General features: G+C 37.5%; 1 protein-coding gene across 3 annotated transcripts in view; it reads right to left on the reverse strand.

The window, feature by feature from the left end:
* The window catches only part of LOC149299924 (fibroblast growth factor 14-like), a 278,072-nt gene that overhangs the window by 171,211 nt on the left and 85,642 nt on the right, over positions 1-21,219 (reverse strand). The window lies entirely within an intron of this gene.

Here is a 21,219-nt window from a genome sequence, read left to right on the forward strand (position 1 = left end):
AGATTTTTCAAATAAAAGTGAGAAAATGTGGGGTTTTTTAAATTTTTCGTCATATTTTATTATTTTTATTATAGGAAATTACATCATATGGAAAAAATTATGGTGTCTGAAGAAAGCCCTTCTTGTCCTGAAAAAAACAATATATAACTTGTGTGGGTTCAGTAAATGGGTTAAGAGAAAATTAGAGCTAAACAGAAACACCGCAGAAACGATAAAACAGCCATTGTCACAAAGAGTACAAAAAATAGAATCAGCCTTTGTCACGAAGGGGTTAAATTAAAACATCGTTGTTGTTGTTTTTTTTTTTACTTTATTTAACATCCTCCATGTTAAATAAAGTTTTTTTTTAACTTTATTTAACATGGAGGATGTTAAATAAAGTTAAAACAACAAAAAAACACCAATGTTTTAATTTAAGTCCCAGGCAGGGGCGCCGAGCGGTCGCTCGTGAAGTTTTCAGCAACCGCTCGGCCCCCCTCACTCTCCGTGACTCCGTCACGGTACCGGCGTTTCATGTTGAGCACCGAAATATGATGTCATATTCCGGCGCTCAGCTGTGAAGCGTGCACTGCGGCAGAGCAGGAAGAAGAGCCTCCCGCTCAGCAGGACTCAACAAGGCAAGTAAGGATAATGAGAAGTATGGAGGGGGGAGGGGAAGGTAGTGAGATGGGGGGAAGGCAGTGAGAAGGGACAGAGGTGGTAGATAGTGAGAAGGGGCAGAGGTGGTAGATAGTGATAAAGGGGGGAGGGGATAGATAGTGAGAAAGGGGAGTTTTGTGACAAGATTTTTTTTCCTTTCTTTTTTTGGGATGGGGGGCGCCAGAGGAGTAGTCCGCACAGGGAGCCAGAACACCTAAGGCCGGCTCTAAGGACATGTCCTGATGAAAGTCTGAAATAAACAAGACTGAAACGTTGACTTGAAAACCGAAGTTGTTTGTGTGGTTATTTGGAAAGTCCCTGGAGTGCCGGTAACTATTTTTGGACTTTATATTATTTACTGCTACAGCTATTTGGCACCGGGCATAAACTTGGCATTTGGAGTGCAATTGTTAATTTTGGACTTTATATATATATATATATATATATATATATGATGTAAAAAAATAGAGTATTGCAGAGTATGCGGTGATACCTTTTTTATTGAACTAACATAATATTAAAAAGACAAGCTTTCGAGAGTTATCCTCCCTTCATCAGGTCTGAAGCAATACTAATCAACATGATAGAGGTTACAACTTAAAACAAGTGATGGTATAAGGGGGGGGGGGTTGAGTGGGGTGTCGTAAATAGTAGGTCTGGAGGTGAGAAATGCAGAGAGGTAGAGAGATAACCCAGGAACAGAACAAATACATTTAGGGAACCAATAACCACAGTAAAACATCAAAGATAACAGCAATTAGACATTGGATGACTGGATGAAGTTCATATGAAGTTCTGGTAGTGTGTAAGGAACCCAGAATCCACATTAAGTCCCTCTTTTATGGTGTTAAAATTGTGTAATCATTTTCATCTCAAATGTTTTTCTTTCCTGAGAGTCTCTGAAATTTCCTTTGAGTACTTTAATTTTTAGGTTTCGGATGGAGTGATTGTTCTGTGTGAAATGATGTCCTACCGGGGTGCAATATTTTTCTTCCTCATGGTTTTTGATGGAGCTTCGGTGCAGGTTCATTCTAAGGTGCAGTTTAAGCCCCGTTTCTCCAATGTAGTTTTGCTTTAATCTGTTTAAAAGGACACCCCTAAATGCTAATCATCAGTAAGAGCCAGGACATTCAGTCATATTACGATGCTTAAGCTCAGGGGGGGGGCAACTGTCTCCTGTACTGTTTTGTTTGAAAACTATGGACCATTAAATGTATTTTTTTGTGCATTTTACTTGCAATTTCACATACCATGGTGATGTCAGGACTTACAAGGACTACAGGCAGTATTTATTCAATGACTGGATCCTTTCTGTGGCTCTTCAATGTTTTTAATGCATTACACAGGTACCTTTCCTACTAGGTTTTCTGGGGGCCCACGGAATTACACAGGGAAGTAATGTTAAAAAGCCTCTACTTTCCTATTCGAAGATGTTTGAGCATCCCAATTCCCAGTAACAATGTGTTTTACGAATATGCTCTTATTCTTCTGGCAAAAATCAGCATTGCTGCCAATTTTATATCACATCCCTTTATTTCAGAAAAGAATTGTTCTATTTTAGAACATTTACAAAGAACATACATTCTTCATTGACAATGTAGATTATTTCCACTCTAAAAATATACACACATCTGAAACAAAGAAAGTTTGGAAAGAATTCATAAAGTTACATACACTCAGGGCCGGCCTTAGGGGTGTGCGACAGGGCGCCATGGTAGCAGGGGCGCCTGCCCGGGACTTAACTTAAAACATCGGGTTTTTTTTAAACTTTATTTAACATCATTCATGTTAAATAAAGTTTAAAAAAAACAAAACAAAAAAAAAAAACGATGCAGGGCAGGGACTCCGTCGCGGTGCCGGCATCTCATGTAGAGTGCTGGACTATTCCGGCGCTCAACATGAAGACGGATGCCTCCCGCTCTCACCGCAGGACTCCGGCAACAAGGTAAGTGAGGGGGGCTGTATTCTGTATTTTGAAGGGGCAGAGGGGGGGGGCTGTATTTTGAAGGGGCAGAGGGGGGGGGGCTGTAGTTTGAAGGGGCAGAGGGGAGGGGTAGTTTGAAGGGGCAGAGAGGGGGATAGTTTGAAGGGGCAGAGAGGGGGGTAGTTTGAAGGGGCAGAGGAGGGGGGGTAGTTTGAAGGGGCAGAGGAGGGGGGTAGTTTGAAGGGGCCGAGGGGGGGTAGTGAGGGGGGGCACCAGAGGAGTAGTCCGCACAGGGCGCCACAACGCCTAAGGCCGGCTCTGCATACACTACCATATTTGGTTGAATATAAGGTGACCCCCAAACATTGGATCTTAAGGAATGGGGGGGGCATTATTTTTTGGGGAATATTGGTCCAAATATATGCAAAATTTATAAAAGATGTGTTTTATAAAAATGAGACAATCATGTCCATCATAAATATTTCAACTTACTTTCTTTAGTCAAACCTTTTTGTCTTCCAGTGGTGTGTCACAAATTACATTTATTTTTCTACAAATTTAGTAACAGAGAGTTAGCACACTAATAAAATAATTAAAAAAACCAGCAAAAATAGTGAGAAAGAATGTAGTATATGGAGAACACGTTGGAACAGTGGCTATTATGATTTAACATGTGGGTGAAAGAGAAAAATATCAAAATGCCAGAAGACAGGCCAGATTTCCAGTATCCTGTTTAACCCTGTTATTCCTGAGCCAGCAGCTATTATTTCCTGCTGGCTGGACACCGAAAGGGTTAAACAGTGCTGAATGCCTCTAACTGGGAGCTGACCAGGCAAAGACTGTCTCCAAAGACACTAAAGGATCACAAACAGAGAGGTTACTCAGTATAGGACAAGTCATGCCTAGTTCTTACGATCCTTCACCCCTTAACATTCCTCTCCATCTATGCCGGAACAGGCAGCGACATAAAAATGAATGTAAAGGCATTTGGGGTCTCGTCATCAGACTGCTCCTGTCCTACTTACAGGAAGCTGTTCGTTGTGCATGTGGACATCACACACAAGCTGCCCAGTGCATTCAGATCCCACAGAGCCCTTCTAAGTGCACTTTTAAATACATATCGCATCTAGTTGCAGGTGTGGGGTATAAAAAAAGCAGATTCATTGATGTTTAGCATACTCTTGAGTACTCATATCTTTTCATAGTTATGCTAAAAGAAAAGTCCAAAAATGAGTAACTGAGTAGCTCTAGAAGCGTATCATTCTTTATTAATGCCACCGTTTGTGTATCATCAGGTGACACAATGCTGTCCTTGTAAACATATTTTGTGTTTCCGATGGTACAAAATGTAACGAACAATAGCTATTATTCAATTTTAAGCCTATATAATGTTATAGAATAAAACATGATGCGTTTTGGATGTTTCGGTTGGCAGCTAATACTGCGCTTTTCCAGCATGATAGATTAAGCATACTAAGGAATCCCTAAGTAACATATTTTAGATTTACATAATCCACATGCTGAAGAATTAAACTGCAGGACATTTTTTTCGTTGCTTCCTAAAACTGTTGAAACTAAAATAGAAATGTCATAAGCAATGCTATTTAGAGGAGATCTTTGGATCCTAAGGTGCCAGCCTGTCCTTATATATAAACTATAAAAATAAGCCCTATCAATTATAATAAAAATTATATTTCATTATGGGTTTCATACATTGTAGTGTTATACAGCCTTTGCAATGTTGATGGCTGCATACAATTGACAATCATGGGGTGATGGATTAATTCTAACAAATTCTGTAACGCAATTGTAATGCCACACAAAAACAAGCGTCACATCTTACTGTGGGTCATTCGAACAACTGATTATTGCAATAGTAAAGCATTAGGCAGAGTGAATATCTAGGTAAGAATCAGAGAATATTTCCTGTGTGAGATAACTCTGAGTCTGGGTTTAGAAAATGTTGCTTTCATTGAAACACAGAATAAAGTCAGGTTCTGCTGAGTTAATTACAGCCTATGCTATACCAAAGCAGCTAAGCCCATTAAATAATGTTTATTTTAACAGTGCGAGGCAGTGCCACAGAACATGAAAGGTTGCGGTCAGCAAATTGGGGGGGGATCCTCTTATGGCTATTATGGTACACTGGCGAAGCCGCAGTTCCCCTTCTGGTCAGCAGGTGCTGCTACAGATCCCCTAAATATTGTGATCAACTCTAACAAAGTCATTTTTTATATTAGCAAATTTCCATATAATAAATATATCATTATATCTTTATATGGTATCAATTACCTCATCAACACTTAACTGGGCTGGCTATAAGGAGAACTGAAAGAAAACGGTCTACATATCTTTTAGCAAAATGTGTTAAACAAAACCTCCTACCTGTTATACCTGTGGCCATCTACAACACCAAAAGAGACTACTGGGGCCAAATACTACAGTTCACAACAGCACTTTTACAGCACGTTGTCATTCCTTTTAGCATCACTACATGAATGTAATCGATTGCTGTGATTGTCTGCACTTTATTGTACAAACGTATTAGCAAATTCTGCTTGGCATGTCTGAAAAAGAGACCTAGATAGTCTTAAAAGCTTGCAATCCATTATAGGTCAGTTAGACAATCATCTTTCATAGTATCATCTTTACCAAATTTTGCTTTCACCTTAATGGACGAGGAGAGAGAAAGAGAGCACACCAATGATTTAAATTATAAAGCTATATAGTCATAACCTGATGTTTCTGTCCCTCCTGGGTATTTTTATCACAAGAATTAAATAGACTGATAATGTATGATTCTTATATAAAACATCAGAAAACAATATTCAGGCTAGTATTATATATATATATATATATATATATATATATATATATATATATATATATATATATACACACATATATACACACACACAATATATTGCTAGAAAATTAGCAATTCTTTTCTATGGCTTTTTGTAGTTGCTGACATAGTAAAGCAGCACATGTGCCCTGCTCACTACATCTTACACCCTAAAAGGAAAGGATGTCACTTCCAATTCAATTCTGGCATTTATCTTAAAAAATATTAATTATAATAATAAAATAATAATAATTGCTTCTTTTTCTGGCCCTGTATTCTGTAGGATACATTAAAATCGGCTCTTTCTCTGAAGTCCTCTCCCCATGTTTGCATTCTGCCACCATCATGGGCCCCACTCTATTTCTCTATCAGACCTCTCTCCTAGCCTCCAAACTTTGAGGGAGCATTGAAGAATGCTTCTGTCTGGGGAAATATATTCAATTAATTTAACAAATCCTTTTAATGTTACACTTCAGCTATCATATGCAATTTAATGCAAATTCACTTTATTTCATATGAGAGCTGACAGGTGAAAATGTATGTGATCCCCCACCCGTGCACATGCATGGAAGCACTCTCATTGATTTCAATAGAAGTGCTTTTTTGCCACTGACTGCTTCACACAAGGTATTGGACCACAGAGGGGGTGGGAAGTTGCAGCTCTACATTTGTTTTCCAATTTTGAACAATGCATTATATGTATATAAGTGTAAGCATGTGTATGTATGTTAGTGTGTTACTGTGAGCACCAAGGAGTAGATGGGGTCACATGGCCTTACACCCCCCCGAGCCAGAAGGTGCCAGCCCTCCCATGTATGTATATATATATTATAAATACAAATAAGTTGGCTTATAGGACAAAACTAGATCAGTGTACACCAAACTTTATTTATTGCAAAAAAAAATATATGACATATAGCTACTGCAAAAATACTATTAAATACTATTTATGCTTTAAAATATACTTTTCTCCATTCACTTATTTGTCAAGGGTGGGTGGATGTTTGTTGAAATACTAAATTACATACATGCTTTAAATCTTTTAATGTGCTGCCTGTTTTACCATAAAGCAGATAAAGCTCTAGAAAAAGATTGTTTGTCCATTTTAACATCAACTCATTTGTCTCTCCCGTTCTTGGAAAGAAGTAGACTAATTCGTTGAAACACTCATTTACATGATTGTCCTAGAAACATCTGTCTCAATCCTCTTTAAAAAAAAAATGATACCAAACATAACAAAACATTTTTATTTTTATATTTTGTAAAAGGACAAACCACAAGGATAGGATTATCTCTGTGTGTTATGTTAACAGCTTTTTGTGATCACTAGACATCACTAGACTGTATGAGAAGATTAGCTGCAGTTCCTGCATCAGCATCAAGCAATTCCTGATTTATGTGGAGGGGGGAATATACTGAAAAGCAGTATTCCCCATAGTAGATTTGAAATACAACATTAGGACTCAAGGAAGAGGGGGTGGTGCTATAAACATATTAGGAGCATACAAATTATAGCAGTACTTGTTTGCAACCACCATATTTAATGGCCCAATTGACTTACTTAGAAATGCATTGAGTATCAGGCTATTGCATGGGGTAAAACGGGGAAATAATGTCATAGTGTAATAGATACTGGATATCTGTTCAAAGAAACAACTGCGAGAGATAGAGCCTGGTAAATAATGACTTTTAGTAAGCACAGTGGCCCCAGCGGTAGTTCCCTGGTGTTCAGATACATGGCATGGGGATAGGACTTGACAGCCAACAACAGTACTGGGAATACCTGGGATGTCAGTGGTATGACACTTGCTAGGGCTGCCCTGATTTAATCCTTTGAGTGGCAGTGGCAATTTATACCTAACCTAAGGAAACCTATATATTTTGTAGGACACATTAAGCTATTCAAAGGTAAGTACTTAGTCTGGTGGACATTGTGTATCATATAACAAATTAGAGTGATCAAAACATTCCAAAAATGTCATTTTTCCCATTATTCCACCGGAAAAAAAAATAACTAAAAGCTTCTCTAGTAAAGTTGCTACATCTCCCATCAGTTTCATCAGAATTCTGAATTATTAGTGTTGTAGTTCATAAAAGCTCATTTTATATTTACAAAAAAGAAATAAAAATAAATCTATTTATATACATTTATGATTTTATTTTATAACCCCCAATGTTTTCATTGGGGCTTAGAGTGGGTGAGAGTGAACACTCCAACCATCTTAACCACTTTTAGCTAAAACGTCCCTTACTTTATGTAACAAGTAATAATAATAACAGGCTGCCTCATGTGAGATGCACGTTTGAACCATGGAGGAGGCAGGGAGATGCAGCTGTGGAGCTGCAGCTTCTCCCTTAAGTAAAATACTTATGGTATACATTTTTTTGTTTTGTTTTGAAGAATGCACATTAAAGTACTCACAAAGTACTTTAATATGTATTCTTTGGTGAGACTGTTTGGGACATTAAACTGTCCCTTCAATTTATAGTAGACATGAGGCTTCCATTAGTTTAATCTCACCGGTTGGTTTGATGATTACCTGGAATTGTTTCTTATTATTAAGTGGGTTAGTCAGGGGAGATAAACTGATATCTCTAGCTAGCCCATGACCCCCCCCCAAACTGAGGCCGCTTGGCGGGACAGCAGAAAAAAATGAGAATTGGGAGATGCGCCTTCTATGTTCCTATTCCACATTTCTTTCCTATTTTCTCTACAAAACAGGGTTTCGAGGAACAGTAAAAAGCAGGTATTATTGGGCACAGTAACACAGATTGCAACATTCAAGAAATATTATGTTGCATTATTTGTGTTTATTGTTTTTTATCTTTTAGAAGTTATACAAAAGTGCTGTTTAACCCCTTCAATCTATTATGGACGTACCAGGACGTCCAAAAAACGGCCATTAAGAAACCCCTATGGACGTACCGGTACATCCAGCCCTTCGTGCAGCGTCAGGGACACATCCCTGCCGCTGCACGGGAGATCAGGCTGTCATTTGACAGCCTGGACTCCCCACTGACAGCAGAAGCCGGCATCGCTGTTACATTTCAAACTGCCCGATCGCGGGTTGCGTCACTGCTGACTTAACCCGGAAGTTCATCGGAGGACAGGATATCCCCTGCAGGGGATATCCTGTCCTCCGATGAGGCACAGACGCTGCGATCTCTATGCACGTCTGTGAGGACCTGCATAGAGATCACAGTGTGATCGGTGCAGGGGGATCGCGGAGGGGAGTGAGAAACCATCTCTCTCACTCCCCCTCCCGTCCTGAAACAGAAAAGCAGAAAAAAAAAGTTTATTCATTTAAAAATAATAATAAAAAAATCATTAAAATAATAATATAAATAATAAAAAAAATAATAATGTGAGCTGTGATGTCATTGTGACATCACTGGTATGTTCAGGATGTCCCTAAGAGGATCTCTAACCCTTTTTGTGTAAAAAAATATATATAAAAAAATAAATAAATAAATAAATAAAAAAAATAAAAAAATTATAAAAAAAAAAATTATTAAAAAACCTTACATCCCCTTGCCCTAGCATAATGTCTAGCCAGTATAACCCTCCTGCCCCCAAACCCGTTAAGCCATAGGCATAAAAATTATACAAAAAATGTACACCTTATAGTATGCTCCCTGGTGTTGGGAAAGTATGGAAAATCTATATAAATTAGGTATTTCTGAAATCAGGACACCTGAATTGATAAACTTGGAGGGGATTTTCCATCACTTTACCTAAGTTTGTGAGGATTCAGAGGGAAAATTAAAAAAAAAATTAGGTTTTTTTTCTAATTTTCGCTAGTTTTTACTACATTTCTCATTCAAAATTTTCAGCTAATCATCCAACTATGGTATCAAATGAAACTCTATCTCTCCTTGAAAAAACAATATATAGTTCACATGGGTACACTATTCACAGGAATGGAGAATAATTTCTGAACCGACATACCGCAAAAATGGCAAAATTGCTCCAGGCTTTGAGGTACCAAAAACCCCTGGGATTGAAGGGGTATTTGTTTGCTTGTTTGTGTTGTGCAATGTCAAATATGTAATAGTATATATATATATATATATATATATATATATATATACTATTACATAAGTTATGGTGGGTAAAGGTGATGGAAAACCCTTCCACTACATACCTATATATTTATAGTAGTGTAGAGGTTGTAGCTGTATTAGTCCAGTGGTGTCAATATCAAATAACAGATGGAATAAGTATCTTGTGATAATACCTTTTTTATTGGACTAACAGAATTTTGGAATGACAAGCTTTCGGGAGCTCTTCTCCCTTTCTCAAGTCTAAAACATTTCTCAGAAATATATATTTATATATATATATATATGTGTGTGTCTCTCTAGGTAAAATCTGCAGCAACCCTTGGGATTAATATCTAATAAATAAGTATTTATTTATGATGATGAACAAAGAAATATTAAAGTAAGGGTTTCTGTTTATTCTTTGAACTCCTTTGTGGACCTCTGTATAGATTTGGGGTACAGAACGGACAGACATTTCTCACTGTTGAGCAAATTAATTACAGAATGCTGAATGTGCACAGATGTGGCTTTGAAGTCGAAAAGTGCCATATTCGGCATGTTCTATTTAATTGAATAAGTAGTTTCAGTCATATCCATTAGTCAGACTGACAGCAAACTTAAGTCCTGTGGGAAATAAACATATTACAGGATTGTATATGCCTTAAGTACTGGTGTATCAAGTGAAATGCCACAACGGCAGACACAAATCAATCTGGATCAAAGGATCTAATGCATTTAACCCAATTTATGGTTCCAGTTACTTGATTAATGTACTGTATTTGTAATTATTAGGCATATGTAAATGGAATATACCTTTTTATTATAAAGACATCAGAAATGTATTAATACACACTTTAATCATATTCACATAAATGAATAGACATTTTGTTTCTCTGTAGTAATCAGGAGTTAATGGTAAACACCCCTTTCAATGCCATGGGGGTGGGTGAACTATTCATATGTGGAAAAACTACTTGTGTTATAATAGTTCAGTGACATAATCCAAAGCACCCATACAACCATTTCACATCATGTCTCCATTAATACAACATGATGATACTGCCCACATATTGAGGCATTGCGATGGCAGACTCATGTTGGTGCAAAATGAGAGTTGGAGGGCAAACCTGTCATCTTTTCATGTAATTCATACATATTGGGACTTTCTAAATAAGCTAATTCTCAACCAGTTGAAATATTAACTCCTAAAAAACCCACTATAAATATTCAGTTGTAATGAATAATGAGTAAGATGAGAGCATGCAACATTCGCAGTGAATTTCTGCTAGTCTGCAGTCCAGACAATTACAAAAAGGATTTGTCCGCTGCAAGTTGATAGCCGCTTGGCACAGCAGGTAATCAATAAAGTTGTACGCAGGTTGGAAAGGGATGTAAAAATATCAAATGTCATGATAACACAACAAACATAATTCAAAGGAAAAACAATGACATGGACGCTAAAGGCTCCAAAACAAATCTCTGGGTTATGCTTCACTGATTAACTCTTTCAGTGTCAGCAACTGAATGGTTGATCCCTAAGCACTATTCCCTAGAAAATAACATCACCGCTGACAGCTCTGAGAACTTAGTGTTTATCGAAGTCTTGTTTTGTATGTTTTTTTTCCTATTCTGTAAATAAGAAAGTTGACCTCACGTGAGTCATACTATCTACAACTAGAATAACTAATGTGCCATGCAAAGAAAACCGATATAATAGATACAAATCAAACCTATACTACATATACCCAGCTAGCCTTAGGAAATGTAGTCTACAGCATCTGGAATGGGATGCCTTCGCTGTTTGCCCTTTAAGAAGAATCAACAGAATCCCACTTTTAATAATCGCACTTATTTGTTTTCTGTGATGTGTCACCCATGTGTACCAACTGTGAGCCCACTAGTTATCTATAACCAAAGTCTATCCTACAAGTAGGTGTCTGGAGACGCAAAGATAATGTGTGAGGAATAAAAACACAGTTACCAATGACAATGCTTAATCTTCTTTAAGGAGATGACATATGCTGCTGTGTGAAGCAGGAAAACTGGAAAGGCTAAATTCTCACTGCCGAAGAAAACATTACTGATGGCCTAGTTGGCACTTCCTTGATGACTGCATCTTTTTATGGATTCGCTATGCATTTTCTTTCATAAAATGTATGCTAGACAGGAATGGATAGCGCACACAGAGCATGTCCATTAACACATCTTTTATGCTGCTTTATTACTGGGCCACGTGCTTTGATTTGCTCCCTACCCCAGTCTGAATGTTGCCGGCCTCCCCTGGGCATCTCCGTCACCGACAATACCGACTGAAAGTATCAAGTTACTAATAAACACGTTGGCATCACTCACATCAAAAAGGAGTTCCTCTTGTGCTTCGGCAGACTATCTGTGTTATCTATTCACCTTAGTTTTACCTTACTCTTTGCTATGGTAAAAGACAGATCTGCTGATGGTTTTCATTTAATTTTTATCATGCTTTTATTTTTTTTTTATTTTTTTACAAATACTGTTATATCTTTTTCTCAACAAAAATGCCAAAATTACTGAAAAACAGACCCAGTGTAAAATATTTTCGGCTCTGTATACGATACCATATGAACCGGCAGCAATCCCAATAAGTACATAATAAATAGGCAAATGTCAGTGGGCGTTCCCACTAATGTCACGGAAAACACCCCCATTTAAAGAAGAAAGTATTTGATTTATTTTGTGGTTGTGTACTTACAAAGATATTCTTCTCTGTTTATTCTTAGGGTAGGTGTGGAGTTTTGCCTCTTTGTGTTGAAGCATCACTGACAATGTTTTATTTATATTTATTTTTGTATTGTAAAATTTAACACTAAAAATCTTATCAGCACCAATCTATACTCCAATTTCAAGAGAAAACGGGCGGGGAGTGGGACATGTCAGGACCCCGCTCCCGTGACCCAGAGGATTCGAGTGTCGACCCACAGAACCGGAGAGTTCCCAGGTATGGGTATGTGGAATGTATAAACTCATGGAAGGGAACCAGTTACTAAGTTAAACGCCTCACACACGGTATGTCAATCCTTTAAATCTGCTGGTAATCAATATGTGAAAAAGATATGTATCGTGGAAAACATTGCTGATGTGATCGTGTCAGAAATGTGCCCTCATTGCGTACTTTACTGAGAACTTTACGTTATTGGTACTCTTATTCCACAATTCTAGGCAAGATTACCCTTCTCTCATCTGCTTGGTTCCTAGACTCATGGCCGCTCTGGATCTCTACGGACCTCACTGTCAAAACACAGTTTAGCTAGACTTAGACAATCCACTTACCTGTCGCTAAGCTTAGAGCTCTGCCCATATATAAATATTTTTTATCATCTGTATTCATTATATGAATTCCTTGCCCTCAAGCCTGACCTTTTTTAAGATGAATTGAATGAATAACCATCATGAAATTATCAAGATAATTACATTTGTGACCAAAGTCCTAAAATTCCAGGATGCTCCTGAAATAATTGCTTGATATCTAGAACCGTTCTGTGCTCTGCTCTGAGTGCATTTATTTTACTAACGGCCCCACACTTGCCTGGAATCCTTTGCACAGGCAAGGTTCAGTACAGACACATCAGGTCTGATTCATGTCCAAATATGTATGTTATCCCAGCTCTGAAGTGGGGTTTTGGAAAAGATTAAAATAATTCTGCAATGGTCGTGACCATTAAATGTCAATATAATCTAAATCCTATCATCATTTGAAATAAACTGAATAGCACGGTGTCTTATGAGTCATAACACATGTCTAACAAAGTTATGATGTTCATTCTTGCTTACCACTGAGAATGAATTAATTTACCTGCATTTTATAAAAAAGGTGCACATTCAAACCAGTTTTGAAATCAATGCTAAAAAATAGGGATGAATATATATATCTATATATAGGGAGAGGGAGAAGGAGAGAGATAGAGAGATAGAAGGAGAAACAAAAAAAAACCGATGGTACTGTGTTAGTCAGTAGGATACTGATACTAAAGGAGTCCACGTACTTTTTAATTAAGGAATTACAAAAGCAATGATTACATGTGATATCACTTCCCATGACTCCGCCTTATTCCTGGGCGGAGCAAGAGAAGAGACGCTGTGAGGGAGCAACTCGAGGGCAGCCTTGCTGGACTGCGCGGGAAATCTGCAGTTCAGGTAAGGAGGCGGGCGGGATTGGCCACAAATGTGGCGGGAGCGGGCGGGATTAGAACACCCACATTGCGGGAGCGGGCGGGATTGGGCCAAAAAATCAGCAGGAGCAGGATTAAAAAAGCAGTCCCGTGCAGGGCTCTACCTCAGTGTCCTGAAAGCTTGGGTTAAATCCTATCCTATAAGCCATGAAATTTATCATTTTTACTGCAGTTTGTGATTACTTTATTGACTTTTGTATGTATATTCTTTTTTTTCCAGAAAAGCAGGAAACTTTTTTTTTTAACCACAACACACATTCAACTCATAAGAAAGGTGAATAAAAAAACCATACAGGAACAGCATCTCTGCTGGATGCGATTTGTACACATTGAGGTAATTGCTACAGTGAGTTTTATAAGCAAATATTTCCAAGGTGCCAACAGGACCCAAAATAGTGTGCAGCAATTCATTCTGCAGGAGTGTTATATTCAACTTTCTAGAATTTGTGGAGGATGGCAGTGGCTATGCATATGGTGTGCAGGTGGTTGTGGAGATAAGAAGGCGAGGGACTAGAAGTGAAGATAACAGAAGGTGTGGTGATGCTATGGAACTAGTAGATACAGAAGGTGCAGGGGTGGTAATGGGCAAAGCATAGAATACCTCAATGCAGGGGATGTAGGAGCAGAGGGACAAGGACACGACCACAACACACAGGCAGGTAAGAAAATAGTGAATTAATGGGAATTTACACAGAAGGATTCATGTTTGTAGCAGTTGAGTGTGTTGAGAGCAGCAATGGGTCTTAAACGGTGGGTGCTGAGGGAACTGACATGGGGAGGGTTGTCACAATTATGGGTTTATCCAGCCCCCCTGGATTAAAGATACCGCTGGGCAGAACAATGGATCAGACAGCAGAAGTTCACGATCATGTGAAGAAAGCTATCTGTAAAATTAATGAAAAGGGTAAAACCCAAAAAATTCAAACTGAAAAAGAAGCATTATTACTTTTTGGCTTGTCCCTTGGTTTTTTTTTCTAACGTCTTTATGTATGCGGAAAATCCAGAATGCACTATAATCCCTGAACTACAACTGTGAGGCCCAGCATCAAAAGGAAATTTCATTCCTTCTTTAATGAGGGATGATGTTAAGCTATGGACATAACGGGACAAAAGGATATTCTACCATAACACGAGAAGCAAAACTGCAATCATGTTAATACTTCCATTAGAAATCCAGTGTCTCTACAGCTTCCCAAGGCAAATTAAGAATTAATATTTAATTTCAGAAATATTACTTTGACATATCCAAAATATATACAGAACAAAGTAATATGACATTCTTCATGCTTATTAAAAGACTGAAAGACATCAAGAAAATACTTTAAATTAAAGGACCTAGAAATTGTTCTGTCAGCGAACGTACACTACATCTACTGCCACTGTAGCATTGTTATGCAGGGTTGGTACCTTATTTAGAGAGAAGGAAATAAGTATATTTATTCATAATAGCGTTTATGAATAAAAAAAATAATTTGGTGGAAAAAGTTTGAAAATTGGTTTAGTTGCCCTATAAATCAAAGCAATGGTCCAATCAACAGGGAAATTCCACTGCCATTTTTGTAGATAACACTACTTTGTGTTGTAGAACATCCAACGAACCTTATGCAGTTCTGTTTCATCCACATCCAGTTTCATATCACCACAGACTAGATTGGCCAAATGGTTCTTATCTGCCGTCAAATTATATGTTTGTATGTAGTTCATTCTTCAAATATTTAACTATGCATTATAAAGGACCACAGGAACAGAATACGGCAGTAGATATGAACCAATTGACCAATCTAGTCTCCAATATTTAACTGCTGTAAGAACAAGAAAGCTAATGAGGTCCTTAGTTTTGTCTCATAGTCACAATAGCTTTATGCATATCCCATCCATGTCTGGATTCTCTCACCGTACTAGCCTCTATCAATTCTGTTGGATCAATTCTCGGTGAAGGTCAGCTCATACCAGTAACGGAGCATTACGAAAGTTTGGCTCTTTATAAGATGAGCGATGTAAGATCACCCCAACTCACTGTTAATGAATAAGAACTACGGAGTCATCAAACTGACAACTGAACCGCCAGCGCTCTACCGATTAGAAGCTACACACATTTATGGAAGTAAAAAAATCTTTATTTGAGCAATATTTAAACCTGGCATAGTGTTTCGTTAAACAAAGCCAACTTACTTTTTTTCACTTTGTTTGTGCTTTAGGATGTGACGATTTTTAATATTGTTCAAATAAATAAATGTTTTACTTACAAAAGTGTGTTGAGCCTCTAGTCTGTGGGGTCTGTTCATTTTGTTGGACAGAATATTTATCATTAACTACAAATCAAATAATGCTGTGTTCATGTCTTTTTTTTCTTTCAAAAAGTGAAACTCATGTACCAAAAAGCCTTCTTGAAAGGAAACAGGTGTTGGTGCAATTCTAATCACGATGTTTAATAAAACTGAATTGTGTGGGTATCACATGTATGAATGAATACCCGAACCCCATTGTGTATTTGTCTGTCCAATGCTGCATTTTTATTGTCCTGAGAGATAAATGAATCATTGTTTAGAGGGTTCAATATTGTGCATTGTGTGGATTCATTCAATACCTTAAGTAATCAGGAAAATGTAACCTAAAAGGTACTTGTTATAAAAAGGTTTTATATAGGTTATTTTTTAAAGTAAGCAAATTACATACCCACAGTCAAAACAAAGCAAATATAATTTCAAATTTAAAAAGTGATGCAGATTTTCACATGAACAGACTTGATTCTACCCATTTATGTAATATATGTCACTATAAGTCTATATGCAGTCACTGGAAACAGAACTATTTACATTTTGAGACCCAACCATACCTTCTTCTGCTTTTAGAATTAAATAACACAGCAATAAATAAAATGTAACATTGGCATAGGTTTTTGTACCATATATATATTTACTCTCTCTCTCTCTATCTATCTATATATCTGTGTGTAAAAGGCAACAGTAACTCAAATAACCACTCGTTACAAACAAGGTATGCAGAATACCATCTCTGAACGCACAACACGTCGAGCCATGAAGCAGATGGGCTACACTTGCAGAAGACAACACCCTGGGTGCCACTCCTGTCGCTAAAAACAGGAAACTGAGTCTACAATTCGCACAGGCTCATCAAAATTGGACAATGGAAGACTGGAAGAATGTTGTCTGGTCTGATTCCAGCTGCGACATTCAGATGGCAGGGTCAGACTTTGGCGTAAACAACCTGAAAGCATAGGTTCATCCTGTCTTGTATCAGTGGTTCAGGCTGGTGGTAGTGGTGTAATGGTGTAGGGGGCATTTTTCTTGGCACACTTTGGGCTCCATAGTACCAATTGAGCATCATTTAAACGCGCCGCCTGAGTGTTGTTGCTGACCATGTCCATCCCTTTATGACCACAGTGAACCCATCTTATGGCTACTTCCAGCAGGATAATGCACCATGTCACAAAGCTCACATCATCTCAAACTGGTTTCTTGAAGATGACAATGAGCTCACTGTACGCCAATGACCTCCACAGTCACCAGATCTCAATCCAATAGAGCACCTTTGGGATGTGGTGGAACGGGAGATTTGGATCATGGATGTGAAGCCGACAAATCTGCAGCAACTGCGTGATACCATCATGTCCATATAGACCAAAATCCCTGAGGATTATTTCCAGCACCTTGTAGAAAGTATGCTATGAAGAATGAAGGCAGTTTTCAAGCCAAAAGGGGGTCCAACCTGGTACTAGCAAGGTGTACCTAATAAAGTGGCCAGTGAGTGTATATATATATTTGTGCCTAGATGTGCCCAGTCTGCCATCTTAAAAATAAGGCATTGGTAGCTAGCACAATCGGTAAACAATGCAGTCATCTGAAATTACAGGTTTTCCCCCTGTATAATCAAAGTAAGTATGGTTTTCATATAATTTAAAATCCAGCATCAAAATATCTAGCATTATTTTCTGGAGTGAAGTCATAACTCGTGGCAGCTGGGTCAAATGATTTGTCTATTTTCTTAAATGATATAAAACTAGTTTTGTAGGATGGAGCAATCTTAAAAGGCAATGTCAAGTTGTCCACACTCTCCTGCACTCAAGAAAAACAGAATAGACATTGCATTTCAGGCTGTTTTATTATAACACAACCTGAGATTTTAGAAAAACCCTGCCAGACATTCAGATTAAACTAAATTATTTCTGCATATTTTTCAGTATCCTAGGTCTAAATAGTGGATCACATTAGTTGCATCAGATGTACATTTTGTAATACGAGCACATATGACCCTCGGCATAATCCCTAACTACCCCAGGTTTAAAAAAACTTAACTGAAACAAAGTCTACTGTAATCAAATAAAAGTTGCAAGCAAACAACCTTCTAAAGTCTTCATTCGAAATACACCTTTATCTATTCATTTGTTAAAATGTAAAATAATCAACCATCCATACCACTGCTGCACCCTACTCAACCAAGCCAATTGTGTGCATTTTCTGGGTCGTACAATAAATAGGTGGTCCCATATTTAGAAAATATTGGAAATTGTCCAACAGTGGAAATTTAAATTTTTTCCGAATGTAGTCGGATAACTGCATTACACACAATCAGGAGGATAAAGTTCATGTAACGTGAGCTGCACACTTCCACTGCTTACATTGAGTTATCGATCATACCAGTATAGTTAAAGTACAGTTAAATGTGTGCTATTAAGTGTCTGCCTGATGTTTAACAAAGCTGCTGGAAATTGATACCAATAAACACTCATTTATGGCCATAAGCCAAAAATGCTCCCAGACTACCACATACGTATCTATTAAAGCTAATCGGTCCAAAGGGAATATAGCTGACACGGTTATGACTTTGTTTTCATTGCCTGTCCACATCGCTTATATAATATTCATGCTGTCATGGTCATCAACTGTAAGTTGAGACTATTTATTGCTTCCATCTTTTCTAGTCAAGCATCTGCCTTGATATTGTCATGCAAGATAAAAATATTTAACTCGGAAACTTTGTATTGGATCCCATTGCAATTATGAAATATATACGCTCCTGCACTCCATTTGTGAAAACAACAGTATCCTAACTATGGTAAAGTATAACACATACTGGTATGTACAGGAAGGCGCCTAAGATAAAAATGTGACCCACGTGGTATACAATTTCCTGATTACCAAAATATGTAAAGATCATGTGTTTTTTTTCATAACTGATCCTTAAAGTGATATTAAACATGATTTTTCACCATTGAGGAAATAATTTCTCAAACCGTACTAATATGAAAAGTAAGGTTGGCACAATCTTTACGTTAAGCATTTGAGCAAAATGTTACTCGTCCAACATCGTGTATTGACAATGCCAGCTGTGGTATGGTTAGTGAAAGGTAGAAGGGAGTAATTGGCAGGAAGGTTGAGAAACTACTATGTAAATCTTACTTTCCATTTAAATAAGGTTTGCATAATAATGTTCCTGAGGGTAAAAAAATGAAGTTTCAATAGAAATCTAACATCCCATCTCCACCCCCCCAATGCTCTGAGTTGCAAGTCAATGTGAAACACTTTGTAGAGCCTCTTACCTTTACGATGCCAGCTTGATGGCCACATTAGCCTGTTCAGGAAGTTAGTGTCCCAGTGACACAGAAAAACTGCCAGCAACAATTTATCTTGAACCCTGATGCTTGAGGAGACTACAGTGAGAGTCCCCAATGAATGTGCAAACAGACTACTGCCTGCAAACGAGGAAGCAAAAGCATCATTGTTTGCCTCACCGATGCCTAAAAAGATTACGGCCTCTTGTCTATTACCGCCTTTGTTTATGTGGGCAGAAGGACAGAATATATTTGGAAATAAAGAAGAAAAAAAATAACTGATTTACTGGTTCATGGAAGAGGATATTTTTTGGATATTATATATCTATTAAAAATGTATTGAAGTATGAAAGCTGTTTGTTTAACATGTTAATAACTATTATACAGTTAGCACTATCTAATCTAACCATCTGTAAGCTCTGCAAACTGTGATTATTTTCAATAGCAACAGAGACAGATCATGCAGAATGTTACAACGTTAAACGTTTTAGTGCGAGGATCGTTTTAATAATTATTAATATCACTGAGATGTACAGAATGTATTGTTTCTGATATCTGCTGCCTATCCATCCACAATGCACTAGGCATGACAACAAAGAAAACATTTAGATTTAAATTACATAATTAGTGAAGAATGATTCCATCTTCATCCATTACAAATTAATTCTGGTTTATGATATAAACACAAACTAGGAAAGAATAAATTTGGGCCAAATAGTCCTACTTACTATCACCAGGTACAGCAATGGCATGTTTACTACCACAAATCATTATCACTAGTTTGATATGTTCCAGTAACTGGTCAATAAACTTGGCCTATTTGACTATGCAGCCATGAGGACTTGCTGTTAATTTGGGAGGACATCTTCCAGGAGTTGGAGCATCTGCGATCACTTTAAACAAATGATTATTTCTTTCCAAATTATATAGCAATCAAACAGCCAGGTCCTCGATCATCGCCATCTTAAGTTAATTAATATGCATGGAGTAGGAGATCAAGTGTTACAGCTATGGATCCCTGTTCTGTCCCTGTTCTTGACCTCTCGCTCAATTATCTGCTTGTTTAAGAGGACTTTTTCTTTCCAGACTATCACAAGAGATTAGGATATAAAATAACTGTGCCACAGATTACTTCAAATAAGTAAATTATCAACAGATTATATTTTTGTACCCCAAAGAGATTTGGAGCTGGAAGGAAAGGCAGATTTGCAATGAAAGAGGTTGCTTCCATTCTAGAACAAGTTTTTACCTAACTCCTTGAATATAATATAGTAGCCTGTGGCATATGCCTGGTCTGTTGCTTGACTTATTTTCGGGCTGGAAAGCCTTGTTCAACTCATGGTTAGGTCTGATTTAAATGTTTGCTTATTAATTGCTGGAAACCTTTAGTACAAAGTCAGTTTATATAGTATTCTTTTTTGAACATTTTCAAAATTATCTCAATTTCAGTTTTCTACTGTCTTGTTTGAATTATCTAAACAATATATATATATATATATATATATATATATATATATATATATATATATATATATTGAAGCTGGCACTCCATCTTAATTAGCTTGATGAGAATTCTCTAGAAGCAGCTTTCCATTGTACATCTGAGACAGATTCCCTGCCATCAACTGAAGCAAAGTTTAATACAGGTTACTATGTTCTGTGAGCCAATTTTTTTTTTGAATCTCTGAATGTTCTTTGATTAACACTGCAGTGATGCGCAGAAGACATATCTCAAAATAGACAACTTGGGTTAAAGAAAACCTTGACTCTCCATATGTGGACCACCATCAGTAATACCTTGGAAAATAAGTACTAGAGAATACTGTAGATTTAACAGGTTTGCTGCAGGATTTGTTAAATGATTTCACTTAACCTGTTGACATGTGAATCTATACGATGAAACATGATCCAGGAGAGAAAAAGGTAGAAGGTGCTAGAGCAAGAGCTGACAAGTGTAACATATCTCATTAAGCAGTAAACAGACGAACGC

Source organism: Sceloporus occidentalis, unplaced genomic scaffold, assembly GCF_023333645.1.
Source record: "Sceloporus occidentalis isolate IW3139 unplaced genomic scaffold, rSceOcc1.0.p SCAF_27, whole genome shotgun sequence".
NCBI classification, from domain to species: Eukaryota; Metazoa; Chordata; class Lepidosauria; order Squamata; family Phrynosomatidae; genus Sceloporus; species Sceloporus occidentalis.